This window comes from Ursus maritimus, unplaced genomic scaffold, assembly GCF_017311325.1.
Source record: "Ursus maritimus isolate PB19 unplaced genomic scaffold, ASM1731132v1 scaffold_13, whole genome shotgun sequence".
In the NCBI taxonomy this organism is placed as follows: Eukaryota; Metazoa; Chordata; class Mammalia; order Carnivora; family Ursidae; genus Ursus; species Ursus maritimus.
This window is the reverse complement of record NW_024423675.1, coordinates 18,149,098-18,168,698: the sequence shown is the minus strand read 5'-3', so window position 1 is coordinate 18,168,698 and position 19,601 is coordinate 18,149,098. Positions and strand designations below refer to the sequence as shown.

The window sequence follows — 19,601 nt, the reverse complement described above, 5'->3', positions numbered from 1 at the left end:
ATATTTAATCTCTCCTTATGAGTAAAAAAACAAACATTTAGGGGCGCCTGGGAGGCTCAGTTGGTTAAGTGTCTGACTCTTGGTTTTGGCTCAGGTCATGATCTGAGGGTTGTGGGCTTGAGCCCGCTGTTGGGCTCTGTGCCCCACGGGGAGTCTGCTTGAAGATTCTCTCACTCTACCCCTCCCCCATGCTCACTCATGCACAAGTGCACGCACTCTCTCTCTCTCTCAAATAAATCTTAAAAAAAACAAAACCCAATACTTAAAACACAGAACTGTTGGTTGTAAAACACTGCAATAATACAGAAGGATGTAGACTAAAACTTAATTCTTTTCCCTTCCTCTTCTTCAGAGGTAACTGGTATTAAATTTTCTATTTATTCACATAAACACACAAGCTGATGTTTATCACAAACAGAATACTGTACTTTTTATTTTGTGACATGCTTTTCTCACTCCACAGGTATCATAAACCTTATATTATACCGTATAGATTCACCTTATATCTTCTAAAATTAAACTTTCTGCTTGGAAATACTGGTAGATTCACATGCAGTTGTAAGCAATAATAGAGATCTCATGTACTTTTTTTTTTTTTAATGATTTTTTATTATATTATGTTAGTCACCATACAGTACATCCCTGGTTTCCGATGTAAAGCTCGATGATTCATTAGTTGCGTAAAACACCCAGTGCACCATGCAATACGTGCCCTCCTTACTACCCATCACCAGCCTATCCCAATCCCCTTTCTTCCCCTACCGATCATCCTAGTTCTTATGTTCCATAGATGAGAGAAATCATATGATAGTTGTCTTTCTCTGCTTGACTTATTTCACTTAGCATTATCTCCTCCAGTGCCGTCCATGTTGTAGCAAATGTTGAGAACTCGTTCTTTCTGATAGCTGAGTAATATTCCATTGTATATATGGACCACAACTTCTTAAAATCCAGTCATGTTGAAGGGCATCTCGGCTCCTTCCACAATTTAGCTATTGTGGACATTGCTGCTATGAACATTGGGGTGCATATGGCCCTTCTCTTCACTACGTCTGTATCTTTGGGGTAAACACCCAGTAGTGCAATGGCTGGAATATAGGGTAGCTCAATTTTTAACTTTTTAAGGGACCTCCACACTGTTTTCCAGAGTGGCTGTACCAACTTGCATTCCCACCAACAATGTACTTTTGACTCAGTTTCCCCCACTGGTAACACCTTGCTAAATTATTGTACAGTAAGCATCATAACGAGGCTATTAGTATTGATACAATCCATCAGGCTTATTCAGACTTGCCCAATTTTACTTGAACTCATCTGTGTGTGAGTGTATGTTGGTTCTAAGCAATTGTATCACCTGTGTAGTTTCCTATATGTACTATCACAGTCAAGATCCAGAACAGTTCCATCACCACGAGGATCCCTTGTGTTGCCCTTTATACCCGCACCCACTTCCCTCCTGCTCCTTTCCTCACCCCTAATTCTCAATAACCACTCATCTGTTCTCCATTTCTATACTTTGGTTATTTCAGAAATGTTGTATTTATGCAATCATATAGTTTACAACCTTTTGGAATTGGTTCTTTCATTCAGCATAACTCTCTGGGGGTTCACCCAAGTTGTGTGTATCAATTTTTTTTAAAGATTTTATTTATTTATTTGACAGAGATAGAGACAGCCAGCGAGAGAGGGAACACAGGCAGGGGGAGTGGGAGAGGAAGAAGCAGGCTCCCAGCAGAGGAGCCTGATGTGGGGCTCGATCCCATAATGCTGGGATCACGCCTTGAGCCAAAGGCAGATGCTTAACCGCTGTGCCACCCAGGCGCCCCTGTGTGTATCAATTTTTTATTGTTGAGTAGTGTTCAATGACAAGGATGTGCCACAGTGTGTTTAACCCCTCAACCATTGAAGGAGATTTGGATTGTTTCTAATTTTTAGCTATTATGAATAAAGTTGTTATGAACATTCATGTACAGTTTTTGCAGAAATATAAGCTTCTATTTCTCTGGGATGAATGCCCAAGAGTATAATTACTGGGTCATTGGTAATTGCATGTTTGGGGAAAATGGGCACACTCATATTCTATGGATGTAAGTGTAAAGTTGAAGAATATTTTAGAAGAGTTAATTGGCAGTATTTATCTTTTTAAAATGCGTATTAATTTTAACTCAATTTTGCTTTTAGGAACCTGTCTTCTAGAAATATTTGTGTTTTTGCTAAAAGATATAAGTACCAGGTTGTTCATTGCAGCATTGTTTGCATTGGGAGAAAATTTAGAGCAACCAAAATGGCTGTATAATGCTGTATGTTATAACTCTTTTTATTTTCTTGCTGTCGAGTTGTGTAGAAATGGTTATGTTTTAATTTGAAACTTCTTCTGTAGGAATTAGAAGGTAAGCATTTTTATAGGATTTTTTGATTATTTATATTTCTTATTCTGGGTCTAATTATCGTGTTCTTTGCACAAAATAAACACTTGAGGGTTGCCCTTTTATTGATTTTTAGGCATTTGTATACAGTTGATATTGTGGGCATTAATGCTTTATCTGACCTTTGCAACATAGAACTTTCATATTTCTGTATAATCAAATCTGACACTTTTTCCTTTATGGTTTCTTGTCATGTTTTGGAATAGGTTTCCTACCTTCCTTCCTGCTTTTACTCCTATTTTATTAGAGTAATGGTATACATATGCGTTTGTAAGTAGCCTCAGGTCCTTTTTGAAAGAGGCAAGGAATACACAGATCCCATAAATAAGTAAAAATGTGTGAGACATGGGAAATTATTTTTTATCTATTCGTAACTGTCATGTTTCTTGACGAATATAATTCTTGCTGTGCTGTGTACATTTTAAAGTGATGCCGGAAGGAGTAATTATATCATAACTTTAAAGGATTATGAACACCTAAGGGAAAGGGGCTGTTTAAACACGTTGCTAATAATGTGTTTGCACATTTTTCAAACTGCTCAAATTACATTCACAAGTATCAGCAGCATGGCCTCCTCGGAGAAGGGCAGAGAATGGGAGGAGGTCAAGATTATTATTCCAGGAGAGGTTGTTTAGGCAAGGAAGTAATTTATCTTGCTATGGACAGAATGAAGAGCTCACCACCCAGCAATTTGTAATTGATCACAATTACGTTGCCTAGTGGTGGGGTGCAAAATGAAGGAAAGTATTTGGTCAAAAGATTAGCACAAATATAAGAGTGTTTAGTCAGATCCAAAATTTAAGTTGGTTTAGCAACAAAAAAGTGAAGCCATTCGGAAGAACCCAAAATGAAACAAAATAAATGAAAATGGAGATTCAGTCCACATGTGTGGGTTGATGTTTCCTTGGAAGGAGTGGTTAAGAATTTTTGATCCTTAAAGCAACCTCATATTAAAGTAGTTTAACTAATTTAGACATGTTTGACACTACCACAAAGAAAATAAATTATATCGGGCTCTACACTGATGGCTAAAAAGCCAATTCACCGAAATGGAAGGATGTTGAAGGTACTCACATTATGTAATCGGTACAGTATGTCAGTCCTAGTGGTCTGGTTAACCAAATGAAGGCACATTAAGTGAAATTCGGTATAATTTTTTCCTAGAACTACCCCACTTGATTACAGCAAAATAGGTTCTGCTAATCACAGGCTGCATAAATTGGAGATTGAGCATGGTTTGGGGGAACAGAGATGCTTTTATTATATCATTTGGTCTTCTGCGGCACATGAGGGAAGATGTGTCAGCAAGGCTAACATGGGTCTGTCCTTTATTCAGGAATCTGCTTAAGATGATCATGGGACTTAAACAAGCTTCAGTGCTCATTTAGTTGACTCCCTTCATATTCTAGAAAAGGAAAGAGAAGAATAAAGGGCGTGACTAGCCTGAAGTCATGTAGTGAGTTCACGACACAAGTGGATTCCACTGGGGTCTTCAGACACTCAGATTGGTGTTCTTTCCACTGAAGGGAATTGCATGCTTCAGGAGTCCAGGCTCAAGAGGACCTCTGACCCAATTTCAGGTAACTTGGAGGTTTTCACAGTCTTTTCTAGATATAAAGCTAGTGTGAATTAATTCCATTAAACAGTTGGAGGAATAAAGAGTGAATCCAGAAACTAGGCTCTGAACTGGAGGTGAGGGCTTTAGTCTTTTTTTTTTTTCTTTCTAGAACTGACTTTGATTCTTCACTTCAGATGGAAATTAAGATTGTGGAGAAGCCACGTCACCTGCTACTGCTCCCCCGATTCTCTTTTGCTGGCGGCTTTGTAGTTTGGAACAACGTGCAATGGGCCGAGGTCCCAGGGAACTCTGAGCTGGAGGTTGGAGCATCACCAAAGAGGAGGTAAATGTGCCTGAATGCTAACTGAGCATTTAAAATTGTAAAATTTGCCATTTTCTTTAGGTCTTTTGGAGCCTGTGACTTTCCCCCCAAGTGTCACATAGTTTCTTAAGCCCCCGAGGAGCTCACAGGCCCAAGGCACTAAGCTGTGGAGCTTGAGGGATGGAGGACCCAGAAAAGAGTGACATTCTCTGCTGGGACCTTCTTTCCTTAGCTTCTGCAGTCCTCCCACCCTACCCAGGGCTCCCTCAGGTTTGATGGCATTGCAAGGGGAGTGACTCTGACTGGCTGAAAATGACAAATTAGGGAACTTTGAGTCACATGCTCTCTTCTTATTCAAATCCATTTGAGGGCACCTGGGTGGCTCAGTCGGTTAAGCATCTGCCTTAGGCTCAAGTGGTGATCCCAGGGTCCTGGGATTGACTCCCTCATCGGGCTCCCTGTGGAGCAGGGGGCCTGCTTCTCCCTCTGCCTCTGCCTCTTTCTCTCTCTCTCTGTCTCTTATGATAAATATATAAAATCTTTTAAAAAATCCATTTGAAAGCATATTAACAACTTAGCTAGGTTTTATAGTCCTGCCAAATTCCTTTACCTTGCTTACCCAATAGGATCAGGCCAGGTTTCTTTCATCTCTATTATTAACATGAGAGTATGAATGTGATGCTGCTGAAGCCAGGACCATAGTGAACATGTGGAGTTTCTTTGGCTACTTAACATCCATTCCACCTTCCAGATGGCATCTGATTTCTTTTAGGAAATGACCTCCTCCACGTGTATGCAGTCTTAGTGGGGTATAAATCCAGGGACCTGCTCCCCACGGTGGAAGCTCTTGCAGAGACCAGCCCTGAGAGTGGACATTTGGTTTAAGTTCAACCAATCAGATATACTCTTCTGGAACTTTGAGCCTTGAACAAGTGACACAAGGACCTCAGGAACCACACTGAGGTCAGGGAGCCATGCCAAATAGACTAAATTTTCTATTCCTGCCCTTCTAGATTCTCCTCAGTTCCTGGCCATCTCTAGGTCAAAGGCCTGGCCCTTGACTCTCCCATCAACTAGTGAGTACCCTGATATCTTTCACATTCCCACTTGATTCCATTAGCTCAAACTGGTTTCTGTTGCTTGTAAGCAAGAACCCTGGCATAAGATCCCTTCCTGATGTACCATCACATGTGGGCCCGTAGTGTTGTCTTTAAGTCTACCCTGTCTGGAGCGTTCTCCTAGAATTGGCCTAAACTCGCTCTTTCCTCTGCTGGTGACAGTCCACAGGATTGCCTTTCTTTTAGTGGGTACTGATAGAAAATAGTCCTCTAGTTTTCTAGCTCCTACAGTTTCTCGTTATCAAAACAAACATACAAACAACTCATCAGAACTTCTCTCCAACAGCTGTCATCAATGGGGAGTCTCCATTCTCCTGCCCAGGACCACCCACTCAGGAGTCCACCTCTCTCGGGCAAACATATTGCCGATATTTCTTACCAGAATAGCTAAAATTAAAAAGACTAACCAAACCCAGTGTTTGCAAGGATGTGGAGCAACCACAACTCTAACACATTTTGTTGGTGGGTATGTAAAATGGTACAATCACTTGGGAAATCTGTTTGACCGTTTCTAGTAGAGTTAAATATATACCTACTCTTTGACCTAGCAGTTTCACCTCTAGGTAGATACTCAAGAAAAAATTAGTGTTCACAAAAAACTTGTACAAGAATGTTCATGGCAACTTTACTCATAATAGCCAGAAACTGGAAACAACCCAAGTGTCCACCAACAGAAAAATGGATAAAGAAATTATAGTATCTTCATACGCTAGAATACCAAGCACCAGGAGAAAAGAGTGACTCATCTGTGCTACAGCAAGTATGAATCTCAAATAAACTTACATTGAGCCGAAGAAGCCAGAGTCCACATGACTCCATTTATATGAAACTCGAGAACAGAAAGAAATAATTTATGGTCATAGCAGTGGTTACCTTTGGGGGAACATTGACTAGGAAGAGGCACAGGGAGCCTTCTGGGGTACCGGGGTTTATTTAATCTCCGTGGTAGGCACATGGGTGTATATGTATGTAAAAATTCATTCAGCTGTACAGTTAAGATTTGCACACTTTATTGTGTGCATGTTACACTTCAGTAAAAAAGATAAAAGGAAAAGATAAAATAAGCGTATGATTATATTCCATAATTTAAATATCAACAGTTCTATAATTTAAATATATTTTGTTAATTCGGCACTCAAATTAGATTTAAATCCCAATCCCAGATACGATGTTGAGAATGGTTTTTGAAAACCTTTTGTGTTTTTCCCTTCCGTTCTTTGTTTATATCAAGGCAATAGGAAGCTAATGCGTTTCCCCTTCCAGGAGTATTTTTATGTTCAAAGGAAAACCATTGGGAGAAAGTAATAATTAACACAAAGGAATGACTGGCTTTAATGGTGGGCTTTCAGGCATCAGTAGAGGAGGTATTTCAGGTCAAGGGAGGGTCAAGAGAATCTCCCAGAGTATTCCACACTGAATGGGTAGAGACAAGCAATAAACTCGTAATAGCCGTTTCTGCTGATCCACTGGTGTGGCCAGTAGCCTTTGGTGTTCTGATCCTTGGATGGAAAATCAGCCTACTTGTTTCCAGCAGATAAGAGGAGTTTGTCTCTTGGGCCTGGTCATTTCCTCCAGCACTGAGGGAGGAGAGATTTTGTGGGCAGCTTTCCTTCCACATTGAGAAGAGAATAGAAAGCAGGAAATAGAAAGGCCAGGATAGAGGATGCGGAAGTGAGGGTGAAAATGGAAAAGCACAGGAGAGAGTGAGTGTGGGCAGCACCCATGGGGAACAGATGGGACACACAGCAGGGACAAGGGGAGACAAGGGGAACCCAGCAGAAAGTGAAATGAAAACAGAGACAGTGCAAGTGAAGGAGACCACTCTCCACTTGGCCCCTGCAGCCTGAGAGTCTCCTCCCCCGTCCTGGAACAGCTGGGCAGCGGCAAGGGGCCTCCTGGCTCCGTCCTTGCACTTCCCAAGGTTTCCATCCCCCCACTGTGCCAATGACAGCACAGTGGTTTTCTTAAAACTTCATCTGATCACGTTATTCCCCAGCTTAAAACTGTTTAATAGCTCAACATTATCTCCTTTAAAAGTCCAAGCTCCTTGATGTTGCCTACGAGAGCCTCTCATGACTTGTCCTCGCTTGCTCCTCAGCCTCATCTATTTTGCGAATAACGGGTGAATATGTTCAGTGAATTTTATTTTTACCATAGGCCCCCTTATCCGCGGGTTCGCTTTCCACAGTTTCAGTTCCACGCGGTCAACAAAGGTTGGGAAGCAGAGGCTCCTCCTTCTGACACATTGTCAGAGGTCAGCAGCAGCCTAACCTGGTCACGATGTCTATACCTCTCACTTCCCTTCGTGTCATCACGTAGGCATTTTATCATCTATCTCAGGAAGAAGGGTGACTACAGTACAATAAGATATTTCGAGAGAGAGACCATATTCACATAACTTTTATTACAGGATATTGTTATAATTGTCCTAGTTTATTATCAGTGAGTGTTACTCTCTTACCAGGCCTAATTTATAAATTAAACTTTATCATAGGTGGGTATATATAAAGAAAAAAGTGTAGATGGGGTTTGGTACTATTTGCAGTTTCGGGCATTCACTGGGATCCTGGAACATTTCCCCCATGGGTAAGGGGGGACTGCTGTAATCCTATTCCCGGCATCTGGCTGTCTAGTTGCACTTCAAGAACCCTAGGGGGTACCGATGTATGTACACAACTCCAGGAGAACAGTGTGGGTAAGTAGCGCTCCATGCCACAGGAGCCCGGACAGGACTCACTCCTCCAGACAGGAGTATCTGCACCCTTCCCTGTTGACTGGGGGCAGGCAGTTGGCATCACCTAATTGAGATTTGAATAAAGGGAGTATGCCATTACCTATGACTCTCATCAAGGACCCCGGTTCTGACAGAGAAAGCCCTCTCTTCTGCTGTCTAAACCCTGGCTACCCTTCGAGACCCATCTCAAATACCACATCTATTATGTCCATGCAGGCTCAGAATAAGACTTTCTGGTATTTGGGCAGCAGCCATGGTTTGTAGGGAGAGGGAAGAACTTGGGACCAGAAGCTGACAGGCCTTAGGGTGGTAACATGAGGGGGGTGCTCAAGGTCCAAGGTCCAGTCTTCAGGGGCCCATGGCAAACAGGCTTAGTTCCTGCAAGCATCAGTCAGTAACCCAGAGGGTCCAGACGGCTGCTGGGGTACAGAGCAGACAGCGCTAGCAGTGGACGAGAGCTGAAATTAAGTGGAGTCCTCTCAGGGTGGTTCCAGGTGACAAGTTCGTTTAGAGCAGGCGTCCAGCTGGGGACACAGAACTGTGATTCCGGGGCCTGAGGGAAGAGGCAAGCAAGAGCAGGGCAGGGGTCAGGGCCTCCGCCTTGATCAGACAAGCGGATCAGATCCCAGTCACGCAGACCAAGTCGACCCACCAGCGAGAGCTCAGAGAAGGTGGCAGTGCTGTGGGTGTCGGAGGTTCAAGTCCCAGTGGGTGGCACAGCAGTGAGCTGTCAACAAACTATTGCTTCCTGCCTGACCAGCTGCTGGTCACCCCGACTGGAGCCCTAGAGTGACTGAGCTTGAGGCTGGAAGGTGGTGTGAGCAGCGGCTGCCCCGGGCTCCGGGAGGCAAGGGCCGTGTGTCTTCTGCCTCCTGCCCTGCCCTGCCCCCTCACCATGACGCTCGCTGGCACCTCTCCTCACTTTGCGATCTCCTCCTGTAAATAATCCCCACAGGGGTAGCAGAGGGCCAGGCACACACAGTAAATAAGGATAAGTTGGATCGAATTGCATTTAGCTCCATGGCAGCTCAGGCCTTGGTGTGTGTGTGTGTGCAGCCTGGTCCTTTTCCAGATTTTTTTGTATCCCTGATCAGGATTCCTCTTCGTCTGTGCGTAGTAAAATGGAGAGGTGGTTACTCTCCACTCTCCCGGGTGAGGAGCTGGGACCCGCAGGAAATGGAGGGCAGTGCTTTGTTCCCCACACCCTGCCTTCCTCTGCCCCTCAGCCAAAGTGATCTATTCCTTCTTCCTTTCTGTCCCCGACATCAGTGGAAAACTTGATCTGGTTGCCATGGAGACCAGCCACTGACTTCAGAGTGCCTGTTTATTAAAGATGAAAGTAATGTATGCCTGGCTGATCTGAGCAGCTGTCAGAGATTCGGCTGTTAGCAGAGGAAGTCACTAATTTCGAGGCATAATCACTCATCTAAGAGAGAGACGGCCCCCCTTCATCTTCCGCGTGGAGCTGGGCTGTGTGGGTAAGGTCTGCCCCAGCAGGCGTTTCTTGTTCTTTTTTTTTTTTTTTTTTGGTTGTTTATTTTATGACTAATATGGTAACTGTACTTCTTTTCTCCCTTATTTCCTACTGAAAATATATAGCCTTACTGTCGTGTGATAGCTTAATTCAGCTTCGTGGGCAGGCCCAGGAAACCCAAACCCTCTCATGACGTTGTTTCCTTTGGAAAATGTATTCTGGATTCCAAGCCACCTACTTACAAATGAGGTTGTCTGTTTATTCATTCAACAGTCTCCCCCAGGTGCACGAGAGGAAAAGAGGTGGGGCCGAGCCCCGCAGAGAGCAGACTTGATGCTTTCGCGTGCGCTTCGACAGGTGGGAGAAGCGGGCCCCTCTGAGGGAGGCAATTAGAAGAGAGGTGGGGGGTCTGGCCAATGAGCTGTGTGATCTTCAGAAAACGTGTCCCTTTCTTTTTTTCTTTTTGCTCTTTTCCTTCACTCCATGATGAAATCTGAGAGCAAATCTGAATCCCAAGATGCATGATTTTGGTTCACTAAGTGCTCTCCAAAGCCCACGGCGCAAGCCGGGCTCATCGCTGCTGGGCTGTGAGGAGCGGCAGGGCCCACGGCAGCGCTCCCGGAGGCAGGAGGCTGCTGGGAGCTGATCCCCACCGTCTCGTCACAGCGCAGCCAACTGGCTCATCCTTTCTGCCTTCAGTTCCCTCACCTGAAAGAGAAGTGATGAGTGAGCTGATTCTAACTAGGCTTTCATTCCACAGACACTTAAGTGTGGGCTTCCGTGAACAGAAAAGGCTCCTGACACTGGGCCGCTGAACAAGGGTTGGCCCCGGTCTAGGTCACTGGTAACCAAGTACGATGTGTACCTCTGGTCAAAGCTGTCTCAGGCCAAGGCCGGTGCTTGTTTGCATCTCTCGGCACCAGTGTGGCCATCTGGGCAGGAGCTCCCATCCCGTCTCTCCTGAGCGGCCTGGTGTTTGGGAATGAAGATGGAACATGAAGCTAAAGAAGGGAAGTGAGTATCATCAGTGCCTTTATTTTCTTTTTTTCAAAGATTTTATTTATTTATTTGAGAGGGAGAGAGAGCACAAGCAGGGGGGAGCAGAAGAGAGAGAGGGAGAAGCAGTCTCCCTGCAGAACAGGGAGCCCGATGTGAGGCTCTGATCCCAGGACTCTAGGATCATGACCTGAGCTGAAGGCAGTTGCTTCACTGACTGAGCCACCCAGGCACCCCTCATCAGTGCCTTTAGAACACAGTGCAGCCGGAGCCCAGATTAGCCTGGGCTCCAGAAAGGCAACTTCCAGGCAGGCAGGCATCAGAACTGCCACCAGCCACCCCCTGGAAGCTTTTATTTCTCACCTGCGCCATACCTAGGGCAGGCAAAACACCTGTCTCATGTCATTGTGATGCTTCCTCCTTTCCCTGAGTTCATCCTGAAACCAGTTTTTCCAAAGGACAAGCACTTAGGTTTGCATGTTTCATTGAAGGAAATTTGAATCCCATTTATGGGGTGCCGGTGTAGGTCATAACTTTACCCTTGATATAAACAGATGTATTAAAGAAATTATGCCAATTGTAGAAAGCAGTAGAGGAAGGGAGGAATACTCATTCATTCATCCACCCATTTAACAATTACTTGTTGTAGGCACTTACTACGAGTCAGTAGATTTATGAGATAAATCTGCCCTCAAAAAGTATACACTTATTTTTCTTAAAACCTGCTTGATTGAGGTATAATTTCTCTACAGGAAATTCACCCATTTTAGGTGTACAGTTCGATGCATTTTGACAGTCACAACCAAGATATGGAACATTCCCATTACCCCAAAAAGTTTGTTTGGCTGTTTTCCAGTCAATCCTCTCCGCCTCTCCAACCCCCAGAACCCCAGCCAAACCAATGATAAGCTTTCTGTCATTTTACTTGTGCCTTTTCTAGAAGGTCAAATAAGGGACATACCTTTTAGTAGAGAATACAGCTTAAAAAATAAATAGGCATCTGCACTCCCGGCGAGTGTGGCAAGAGCTTTGACACGGACACATAGACCATACTATGGGAACACACAAGTCATGTGAGCAGACTTCGAAGCTGAGGTCTGAAGGACTAGTAACAGTGAATCAGGTGAGCAGGAGTGAGACTAAGGAGTGTCCCAAGCTGTGGGAACAGTAGACACCCAGGCCAGGAGGAGAGAGCCTGCAAGGCAAGTTTGCCTGGGACCTAAAAATTTCTGTAGCTCAGCGATGGAGTATGAAGGGGTTAAGGGTGGCAAGTCAAGAATCCGAAAAGATTAACCCATTCACACAGAGAAGGTCATTATAAGCCTTGTTTGTCTTTATTCCAAGGCAATGGGGAACCATGGAAGGATGTTAAGCAGGAACTTGAGGGCATCTGATTTGCATTTTAGGAAGCTAGCTCTCGCTGTGTGTAGGAAACATGGAGGGCCGGGCAGGAGGCAGGGACCTGAATGAGAGGCTGGTGCAGTGATCCAGATGGGAGGTGCTGGCAAGCAGGGCTCGGGAAGTGGCAGGTGGTGGGAACGGAGAGAAGTCGATAAATATGGGAGAGATCTGGGAGGCGGAAATAAAGGGACTGAGTGACTCATTGGAAGTGGAGAGAGTGAGTGAGAAAGGCATTAAAGAGGATTCCTCGTTTGGAGCTCGGGTGCCTGCAAGGAAGTCGGTGGCATTCACTGAGACCGAGAACACTGTGGGTGGGCAGGGGTGGAGGAGTGGGGAGAGGAGACGGCATGCTCTGCTTCGGATGCGTCTCGTTTGGGGACATCCAGGAAGATGATGTCAGCAGTCAGAGCTGTGAGTCTAGAGCTCGGAGATCCTGAGCCCACTCTTTTCACTCTTTGTAAACTAGCTTCTGGGTTCTTCCATAGAATTGACCTACTGAAGACTAAAGGATTTATCTTGTCAAGCAGAATAATTTTTCATATGAATAGGATTTGCTGCTTGTGTAGTTAGGTATAGAGAGATTTGTTCCCACATGATAAACCTTGGGAAAAACTGGAAAGTAATTTTCAGTGAGCTTTTCTCCTCTCCTCTTTCCCAGTACAATCCACCAGGAGTATCTTTTAGGTGGAGAAAGAGAAATGGAGTGAAGTGAGCACACTAGGACCGCTCAGACCTAAACTTTCTAATCCTAAATCCCCCAGGAGCCTGGATGTTACACGTTCGATGACATGATGCCGATAGATTATATCTGGTGGATTAGTAAGATGAAGCCCATAGACACGTTTCAATAAACGGAATCTACAAGTGGATTCAACTGTCCAAGGAAAACCTTTTCTTTTCCAAACTCCTTTCCTTTTTCAAACTGAGATATTAAGGAAACACATTTCAGCTTTGTTGTTTGTCTTGTTTTGTTTTGCTTTGTTAAAGGAAGACAGGAGGAACCGAATCCTAGGTGCTGCGGTGGGAGCTTGAAACTGACACAGCACTACGCTCTGTGGGGCAGACCTGTACGGAGGGAAAGCCACTTTGTCCCTGTTTGAGGCCAAGGGAAGCCATGATCTTTTAAGAAACTCGTAGAAATTCCCACCGAGAGAAAATTAATATGGAATTCTGTAAGCAATTTCCTTCCTTTCACAGAATTCACAATCTAAAATGTAAGAGCCCAGGGGCGCCTGGCTGGCTTTGTCAGTGGAGACTGCGACTCTTGATCTCGGGGTTGTGGGTTCGAGCCCCATGCTAGGTGTAAGAGATGACTTAAAAATAAAATCTGAAAAGAAATAAAAAAGTAAAAGCCCATTCTTTGGTAGTTCTTCTAGAGGTTTGATGTGAGGGAGACGCAGATCCATAACTCGCAGGCCAGGCTCATCCTGGGTTCCTTTCCTGGCCACAGACGGAAGTGACTCACATCCAGTGCTCCCAAATGCAGATGCTGTTTGCTCTCATCCCAGCAAGAATTCAGGCAACCTAGATTTCATCGGGCATATGTCATCAGTCCGCTTATCAAAGTCTCAAGCGGGACTACCCTTAAGTGATCTGTGCTCATAAAGTACCTCACCCCATCCCCCTAACCAAGGGGCTGAAAAGGACCACTCGATCACCTGCAGAAAGACCGTGAATTGCCGGCGTCCTCTTGCCTGCCTGAGAACTCGGGCATCTTATACATTTGATTCTTGTTTCTCTGCTCTCCTTTGGGCTGACACTCAGAGCCAGGCCTCGTGGTTGTTTATCAGCTGTCCAAGGCTATTTTAAAGATTTCTGCTTTCATTTATAACATAAGTCACATTCTTCTTGCATCCACTGCTGTATTTTCCGAAGGGGTTGTGTCAAAGGAAATTCAACACCCAATTTTCTCACGATTTGCTCCTCAGCTTGCTCACTCATCAGAAGGCCAATGCTATTCGATACTTCAGAAGATTATTTTCCCTGTTAGGTGACGTGTTGAGGGAGGGGGAGCTGGCCCCAGTGTCAGGTGACTGAGTCTTGTTCCCATTTCTACTGTTGACTCAATAAATGTCCTTGGGCAAGTCATTGAGCCTTTTCGTGCTGCGGTCTCTGGGGATGAAACCTGCCAACTGCATCATATGAAATTGAACATTAGTGCCCTCTGGGATAAATACAGGAGGGGGCCAGGTGTCCATGTGTTCTCAAACTGATGCGAGGAGGAGGACCACGGGGCCTCAATAATGTCCCTGAGCTGCAAGCTGTAACGGGGTCAGGCCACACCCGTGCCCTCGGGCACGGATGCCAGTTGTCCAGTTACCTCTGGGGTCAATTCTGGCGCTTGGATTTTTCCAGAAAAAAGAAGGTACTGCATTAATCACCCAGACTTGTATATTCTGTCTGCTCCATATGCCTATGCCTTTGGACTTCCCCTGCCATGATACTCACCACTGACTGTTATTACTTGTTTGGTTACTTGCCTCCTGGACTGGAAGCTTCTCGAGGGAGGGGATCATGTCTGCCTCATGCAACATTGTACCCTCCATGTATAGCACGTGCCTGGAAAATGGAAGTTATACCAGAAATATTCCAAATGGATGAATGAACGAATGAGTGCTGTCTGGTCTCAATAATATCCCATTTCTGTACCACTGAGGCTGCCTATTCCTGGCTGAGAACATGGTGGGATCGGGTTATCCCCATCTCCCCACAGTCCCACGATGGTATGATAATGAAAGCAGGTCTCAGACCAAATGCAGTCACACGGACATATTTAATAGTTAGAAGATCCAAAAACGTTCAAGCACTTGGTACCGTCAGCTCAGCGAAGTCCCAGCCCTCTGAACTTTTAGGTGCTCTGTCCAGCCTTCACATCAGATTCTCTTGACAGTGACAGGACAATATTCTAAAGACCAGATGTAGTTAACATTAGGCATCCAGAATTGTCTGAATTCATGGTTGCACACAGGACAAGTTCCAAATCATGTCTCTGATTTCTGAAAGGTGACCAGTGAAAAGCTGGCTGGAATGTTATATTCAGCGGTCCTAAGAGTAGAGCCGATCCACTGTCTTGAATACCATTACGTTGAAGAGTAAAAGCCAGCTCTACCCTCCCTTGTATTAATTAAGAGATTGCTAATTTTGCCAACAGAAGTCATTGCTACCATTCATTTTGCTAATTAGCCAAACTTCTGCTGCTGGCTCCAGATAAAGATGTTAAAGCACTTGGGGCGACCACCTGAATAGTCTTGTCAAGATGAACTAACGGGAGCAGTAGAAGCCACTCAGATTTTTAAAAAGCAATTAAAAAGGCCCATAAGGCCCTGTTCTTGGAAAATGAAGAGTAGCTTAGCCCTAGAGGGCTCTCCTCCTCCTGTGTTCTTACTAACCCTCAGGGGGATTTGGTCTACTAGCCAGCTTCCCCAGGTGGACATCAACCTGTGGCTTGTACCAGTATAATTTACCTTCTGGGTTCTCTTAAAACTGCCTTAGCTATGTAAGTAATTGTGCGTCCAAGAGGAAGTTATGAGATGGGCCCCAGAACCTTCTGGTTCTACTGACCAAGGAAGTTTTCCCCACCTTCCTCCCATTCTTGAAAAGTCACCACAATGGCTGCCCTGATTCCTTGCAAACTCCTCTGGGCTCCCACCTTCTCCAGCCTCTCAGCTCTGGACATGGATGCCCTGCACACACCCACTCCAGAACGGTCAGGAGCCTAAGCCATGTGACGGGGGGAGGTCGGAAGTTATTTGTGCCACACTGACCCTTTGTGTTATTGTGGCTGATATGTGTCCCAGAGTTGTACCCAGGTTCTCCTCTACAAACACACACGCGCACACACATTCCATAGAGTGAAACTCTATCTCGGGTGTCTGCTCTGAACTTCGGACAACATGGAGATCCTGCCTGGCTCTCGTTGCTCCTGCCTGGCTCTCGTTGCTCCTCCCGGTAGAATTAGAATCTACCCCAAGCACGGTACAAGGGATCGCTGGCTCTCAGCAGACCCGTTGCCCAGAACCATGCCAACCCGCCTCACTGGCTGTCACGGACCTCTTTGGATACAGCACACAGCCTGAAGCTGCTAACTCCTCTGGATATTTCCTCCCAGCTACCCCTGGGAGAATGAGCCCTGCTGGCAGGAGGTTCCCCAGCCCTAATTCCACCTGGTTATAGATTCTTTTCCCACAAAGTGTGCTGTCAAGCCCAGTGTATTTGGCTCATAGGTTATCCCGGCGTAGGGTTAATTTTTATGTGTCTCTCTCCACGGGAAACAAGTTATTCATGTTATCTGTCATTCCCACTAACCCTGCTCGGGGAAACCCAAAGGAGCAGTTTTGAGTGGTTGTGCTTTACCCTGCAGGACCCCGCTCCTAGAGCTGGCTGGTCCAGGGGGGACCCCTCACCAACAGGTGGCCAATCAAAAGGCTGGTCACCAACTCATTTCATAACCTGGTGGGCACACTCAGAAAACCTGGGTTACTCCTCGCTTCTTTCTCGGAAATTTAAATAGAAACATGTCAAGAAAAGAAGACTCGGGAGGATGCTTAGAAACAAGAAGAGTGAGGCCACAGTGGGATCTCAATGAGCCCAGGGTACAAAATATTGAAACTATGGGCAAGCAAAAGTGGTGGAGAGAAGCGTTTCGATAAGGGAAAGAAGCAGCTCAGAGGAAATCGAGCTAGGGCAATGGGCGTGACCCTCCAACTCCTGCCACCGAGCCCCAGAGTCTCCCGAAACTGGAGTAGCTCCCTGGTCCCAGTGCCGTGATGCTGTGAGCCTGGCTGTCTGCGGAAGACCAAGTCCATTAATGCTGCACATTTAGTTTTACCAAAAATTCCCCCTCCTGTGTTACCCTGCCTGCGTCTGCTCCTGACCTTCAAGAAAACTGTCCAGCTTAACTGTATTCTCAGTGTGTGCGAAGACGGTGGGATGTATCTTTGTAGCTTTGCACCCCAGTACAACACATGGTAAGCAATGGGTTCTCAGTAAATGAAGACTGAATAAAAGAATTTTTGAAAGCCCAAATGAACAGTCAAGTTCACGCAATTACTGTCTTATGTTGCAGTGTCTTCAGTTTGGCTCTCAAAGTTGAACAAAGGATGTCGCCACATTTCCTAGCATCCCACCTCTTAAGCCTTTCCTATGCCATGAGATTCTGGACACACTGCTAATGTTTGAAAATATAAATCCTTCGTCAGATTCAAAATCTCTCTCAAGAAGGTAAATTCTCCTACTCCTGTCCTCAATCCAGTTTTTTGAACGGATCAACACACACACACATACACACACACAGAGGAATTAATCACTTTAATTTTGGACAGTCCTTAATATTTTTAATACCCAAGTTTGTGGTTCTAATCGATTCATCTAAAAATTAACCAGAACTGGCTTGAGATCATCTTCCTGTTTGGAAGTTATTAATCAATTCACACTTCTGCCACTTATAAGAAAAGTTAATCCATTATAAGAAAGCAGTAACTTTTTCTTCCAAAGGTATTTATACACATCGGTTTGGTTCTGAAGGGAAATTTTTAACTTGGAGCTATTGGAAATGATTTACCATAGGGGACCACGTATTGATCCCCTCACACCGTGGGGACAGCCATGGCCCTCTCTGGCGGCTGCCAGCCTAGTGCTGGAAGTTGTTCCACCTGCTTTTCCCCGCCCTTCTGAGAGCAGTGGTAGCTTTCCCTACGACAGCTGGCCCCGGCTGGGCGTCAGGAGGCGGAGGGAGAGGGAGGCTCCTGCTAGACCAGGTCAGCAAACGTTTACTGTAAAGGGCCAGGTGGTAAATATTTTAGGTTTTGTGGGCCTTACCATCTCTATCTCAACAACTCAAACCCTCTGTTAGAGCGCAAAAGCAGCCGCAGACAGTATGTAAATGAGCAAGTACAGCTGTCTTCCAATAAAGCTTTATTTATGGTCACTGAAATTTGAATTTTATTTAATTTTGTGTGTCATAAAAAATTAATCTTCTTTTGATTTATTTTCAATCATTTAGAATGTTAAGAACGATCTTTACCTAGCGGGTAAACAGTGCAAGGGGCTGCACATTCTGAGATGGGGCGGGGGCCAGGGCAGCGGCAGGAAATCCGGGCAGCCCTAGTGTGCTGGCTTCCTGTGGGGCAGGGACAGCGCCCTGGAGATAGAAGGCCTCCTAGAGAACCTCTCCTTTCTGCAGTTCAGCTTCCTGGACCAAAGAGCTCTTGTGAGCAGGGCCACAGTCTCAGGGGGGTGACACACTGATTCGCTTTGACGAGAAGCAAAGCTTTGGTTTGTTTAGCCTCAATGTCTTTACCTGCCGTAGTGTTGTTATGTCGTATTTATTTGTTTAATTCTCCCAGCCCCTCCTTCCCAGGTTTTTTTCTACTGCTGAAATTCAGTCTGCCAAAATTAAAAGTTGTAGTGTGGGTATGAACTTTGTAGAACCACCGTAGTTCAACATCTTAGGTATTAAAAAATTCAAAAAGGCAAGTATTTATTTCCATAGAATTGTACTTGTAAATTCAAGATAATTTCTTTTTTAAGATTGTATTTATTTATTCAAGAGAGAGCAAGAGAGAGAGCTCACAGAGGGAGACGGAGGCTTCCCGCTGAGCATGGAGACCAATGCGGGGCTCAATCCCAGGACACTGAGATCATGACCTGAGCTGAAGACAGATGCTTAACCGACCGAGCAACCCAGGTGCACCTAATTCAAGATAACTTTTGCTTTAAACTTCAGATTTCTCTAAATAGTCCATTTCTGGACCCTCCCTGCCCCCCTCCCCTTCTCCCTAGAGGCCATCTCATTCCTACGAAGGAGAGAGAGTGGTGCAGCACCTAGGCCTTGTAGAGAGAGTTCCTGGCTCACCACTATCCTTCGTGCTCCACAGGCATCTACTTAGCCCGAAGCTGTCACATCTTGTCCTCACAGCCATGGGCTGCCGTCTACCATTCATGCCCCAAATCCCACCACAGTCTCCAGTCAGCAGGCCCACGTATTTGCATTCTCTTGATGCCAGTCTCCATTTCCCTTGGCTCTGCAAGCTTGCTATGCTTGGTCAGTTGGGCACACCTGGCTGCTTTCTCTTCCCTTCGTTAGAGAGTAGGTGTTTTTGAGACACTCCCTTGCTCCCCCCCCCCCAGTCATTGCTGGTGCCATGCCAGACTGGGGCAGCTCTTCTGTGCTTGCAGAGCTCCCAGCCCCACGCAGGGAAGCGAAGCGTAGCTCCCTCTGTTACTGCTCTGTCCTTGACCGACGTGGGGTTTTTATTGCCCCACCTCCCCAGGCTCAAGTGAGGAGGCCCGTGCTGAAGATAGAGTCACAGGTCCTCTCAAAGACATTTATTCCTATCTATTTTACTTTCTCCTCACAGTTCTTTCACCCCAGACATATTATTAGATCTTGGACTGCGTGACTTAAATTAAAAATGTCAAATATCTTCAAATTAATTTATAAGTTCAGTGGAACCCCAATCAAAATTCTAGTTGTAATTCTTTTTTTTGAAACTTGTTTTACTTATTCTAAAATATATAGGGAAAAGTAAGTTCCACAGATAGCAAAATGAATCTTGAAACAGAAGAATAAAG

The 19,601-nt window shown here is 45.2% G+C and overlaps 1 long non-coding RNA gene across 1 annotated transcript; it reads left to right on the top strand.

Annotated features, from left to right (window-relative positions):
• Positions 1 to 3,841: 3,841 nt before the first annotated feature.
• Positions 3,842 to 10,640, top strand: LOC103675846. Its single transcript, XR_005834274.1, has 4 exons — positions 3,842 to 4,006; positions 4,154 to 4,327; positions 9,428 to 9,636; positions 9,906 to 10,640. It is a non-coding gene; the product is annotated as an uncharacterized LOC103675846 (long non-coding RNA).
• The last annotated feature ends 8,961 nt before the right edge of the window (positions 10,641 to 19,601 follow it).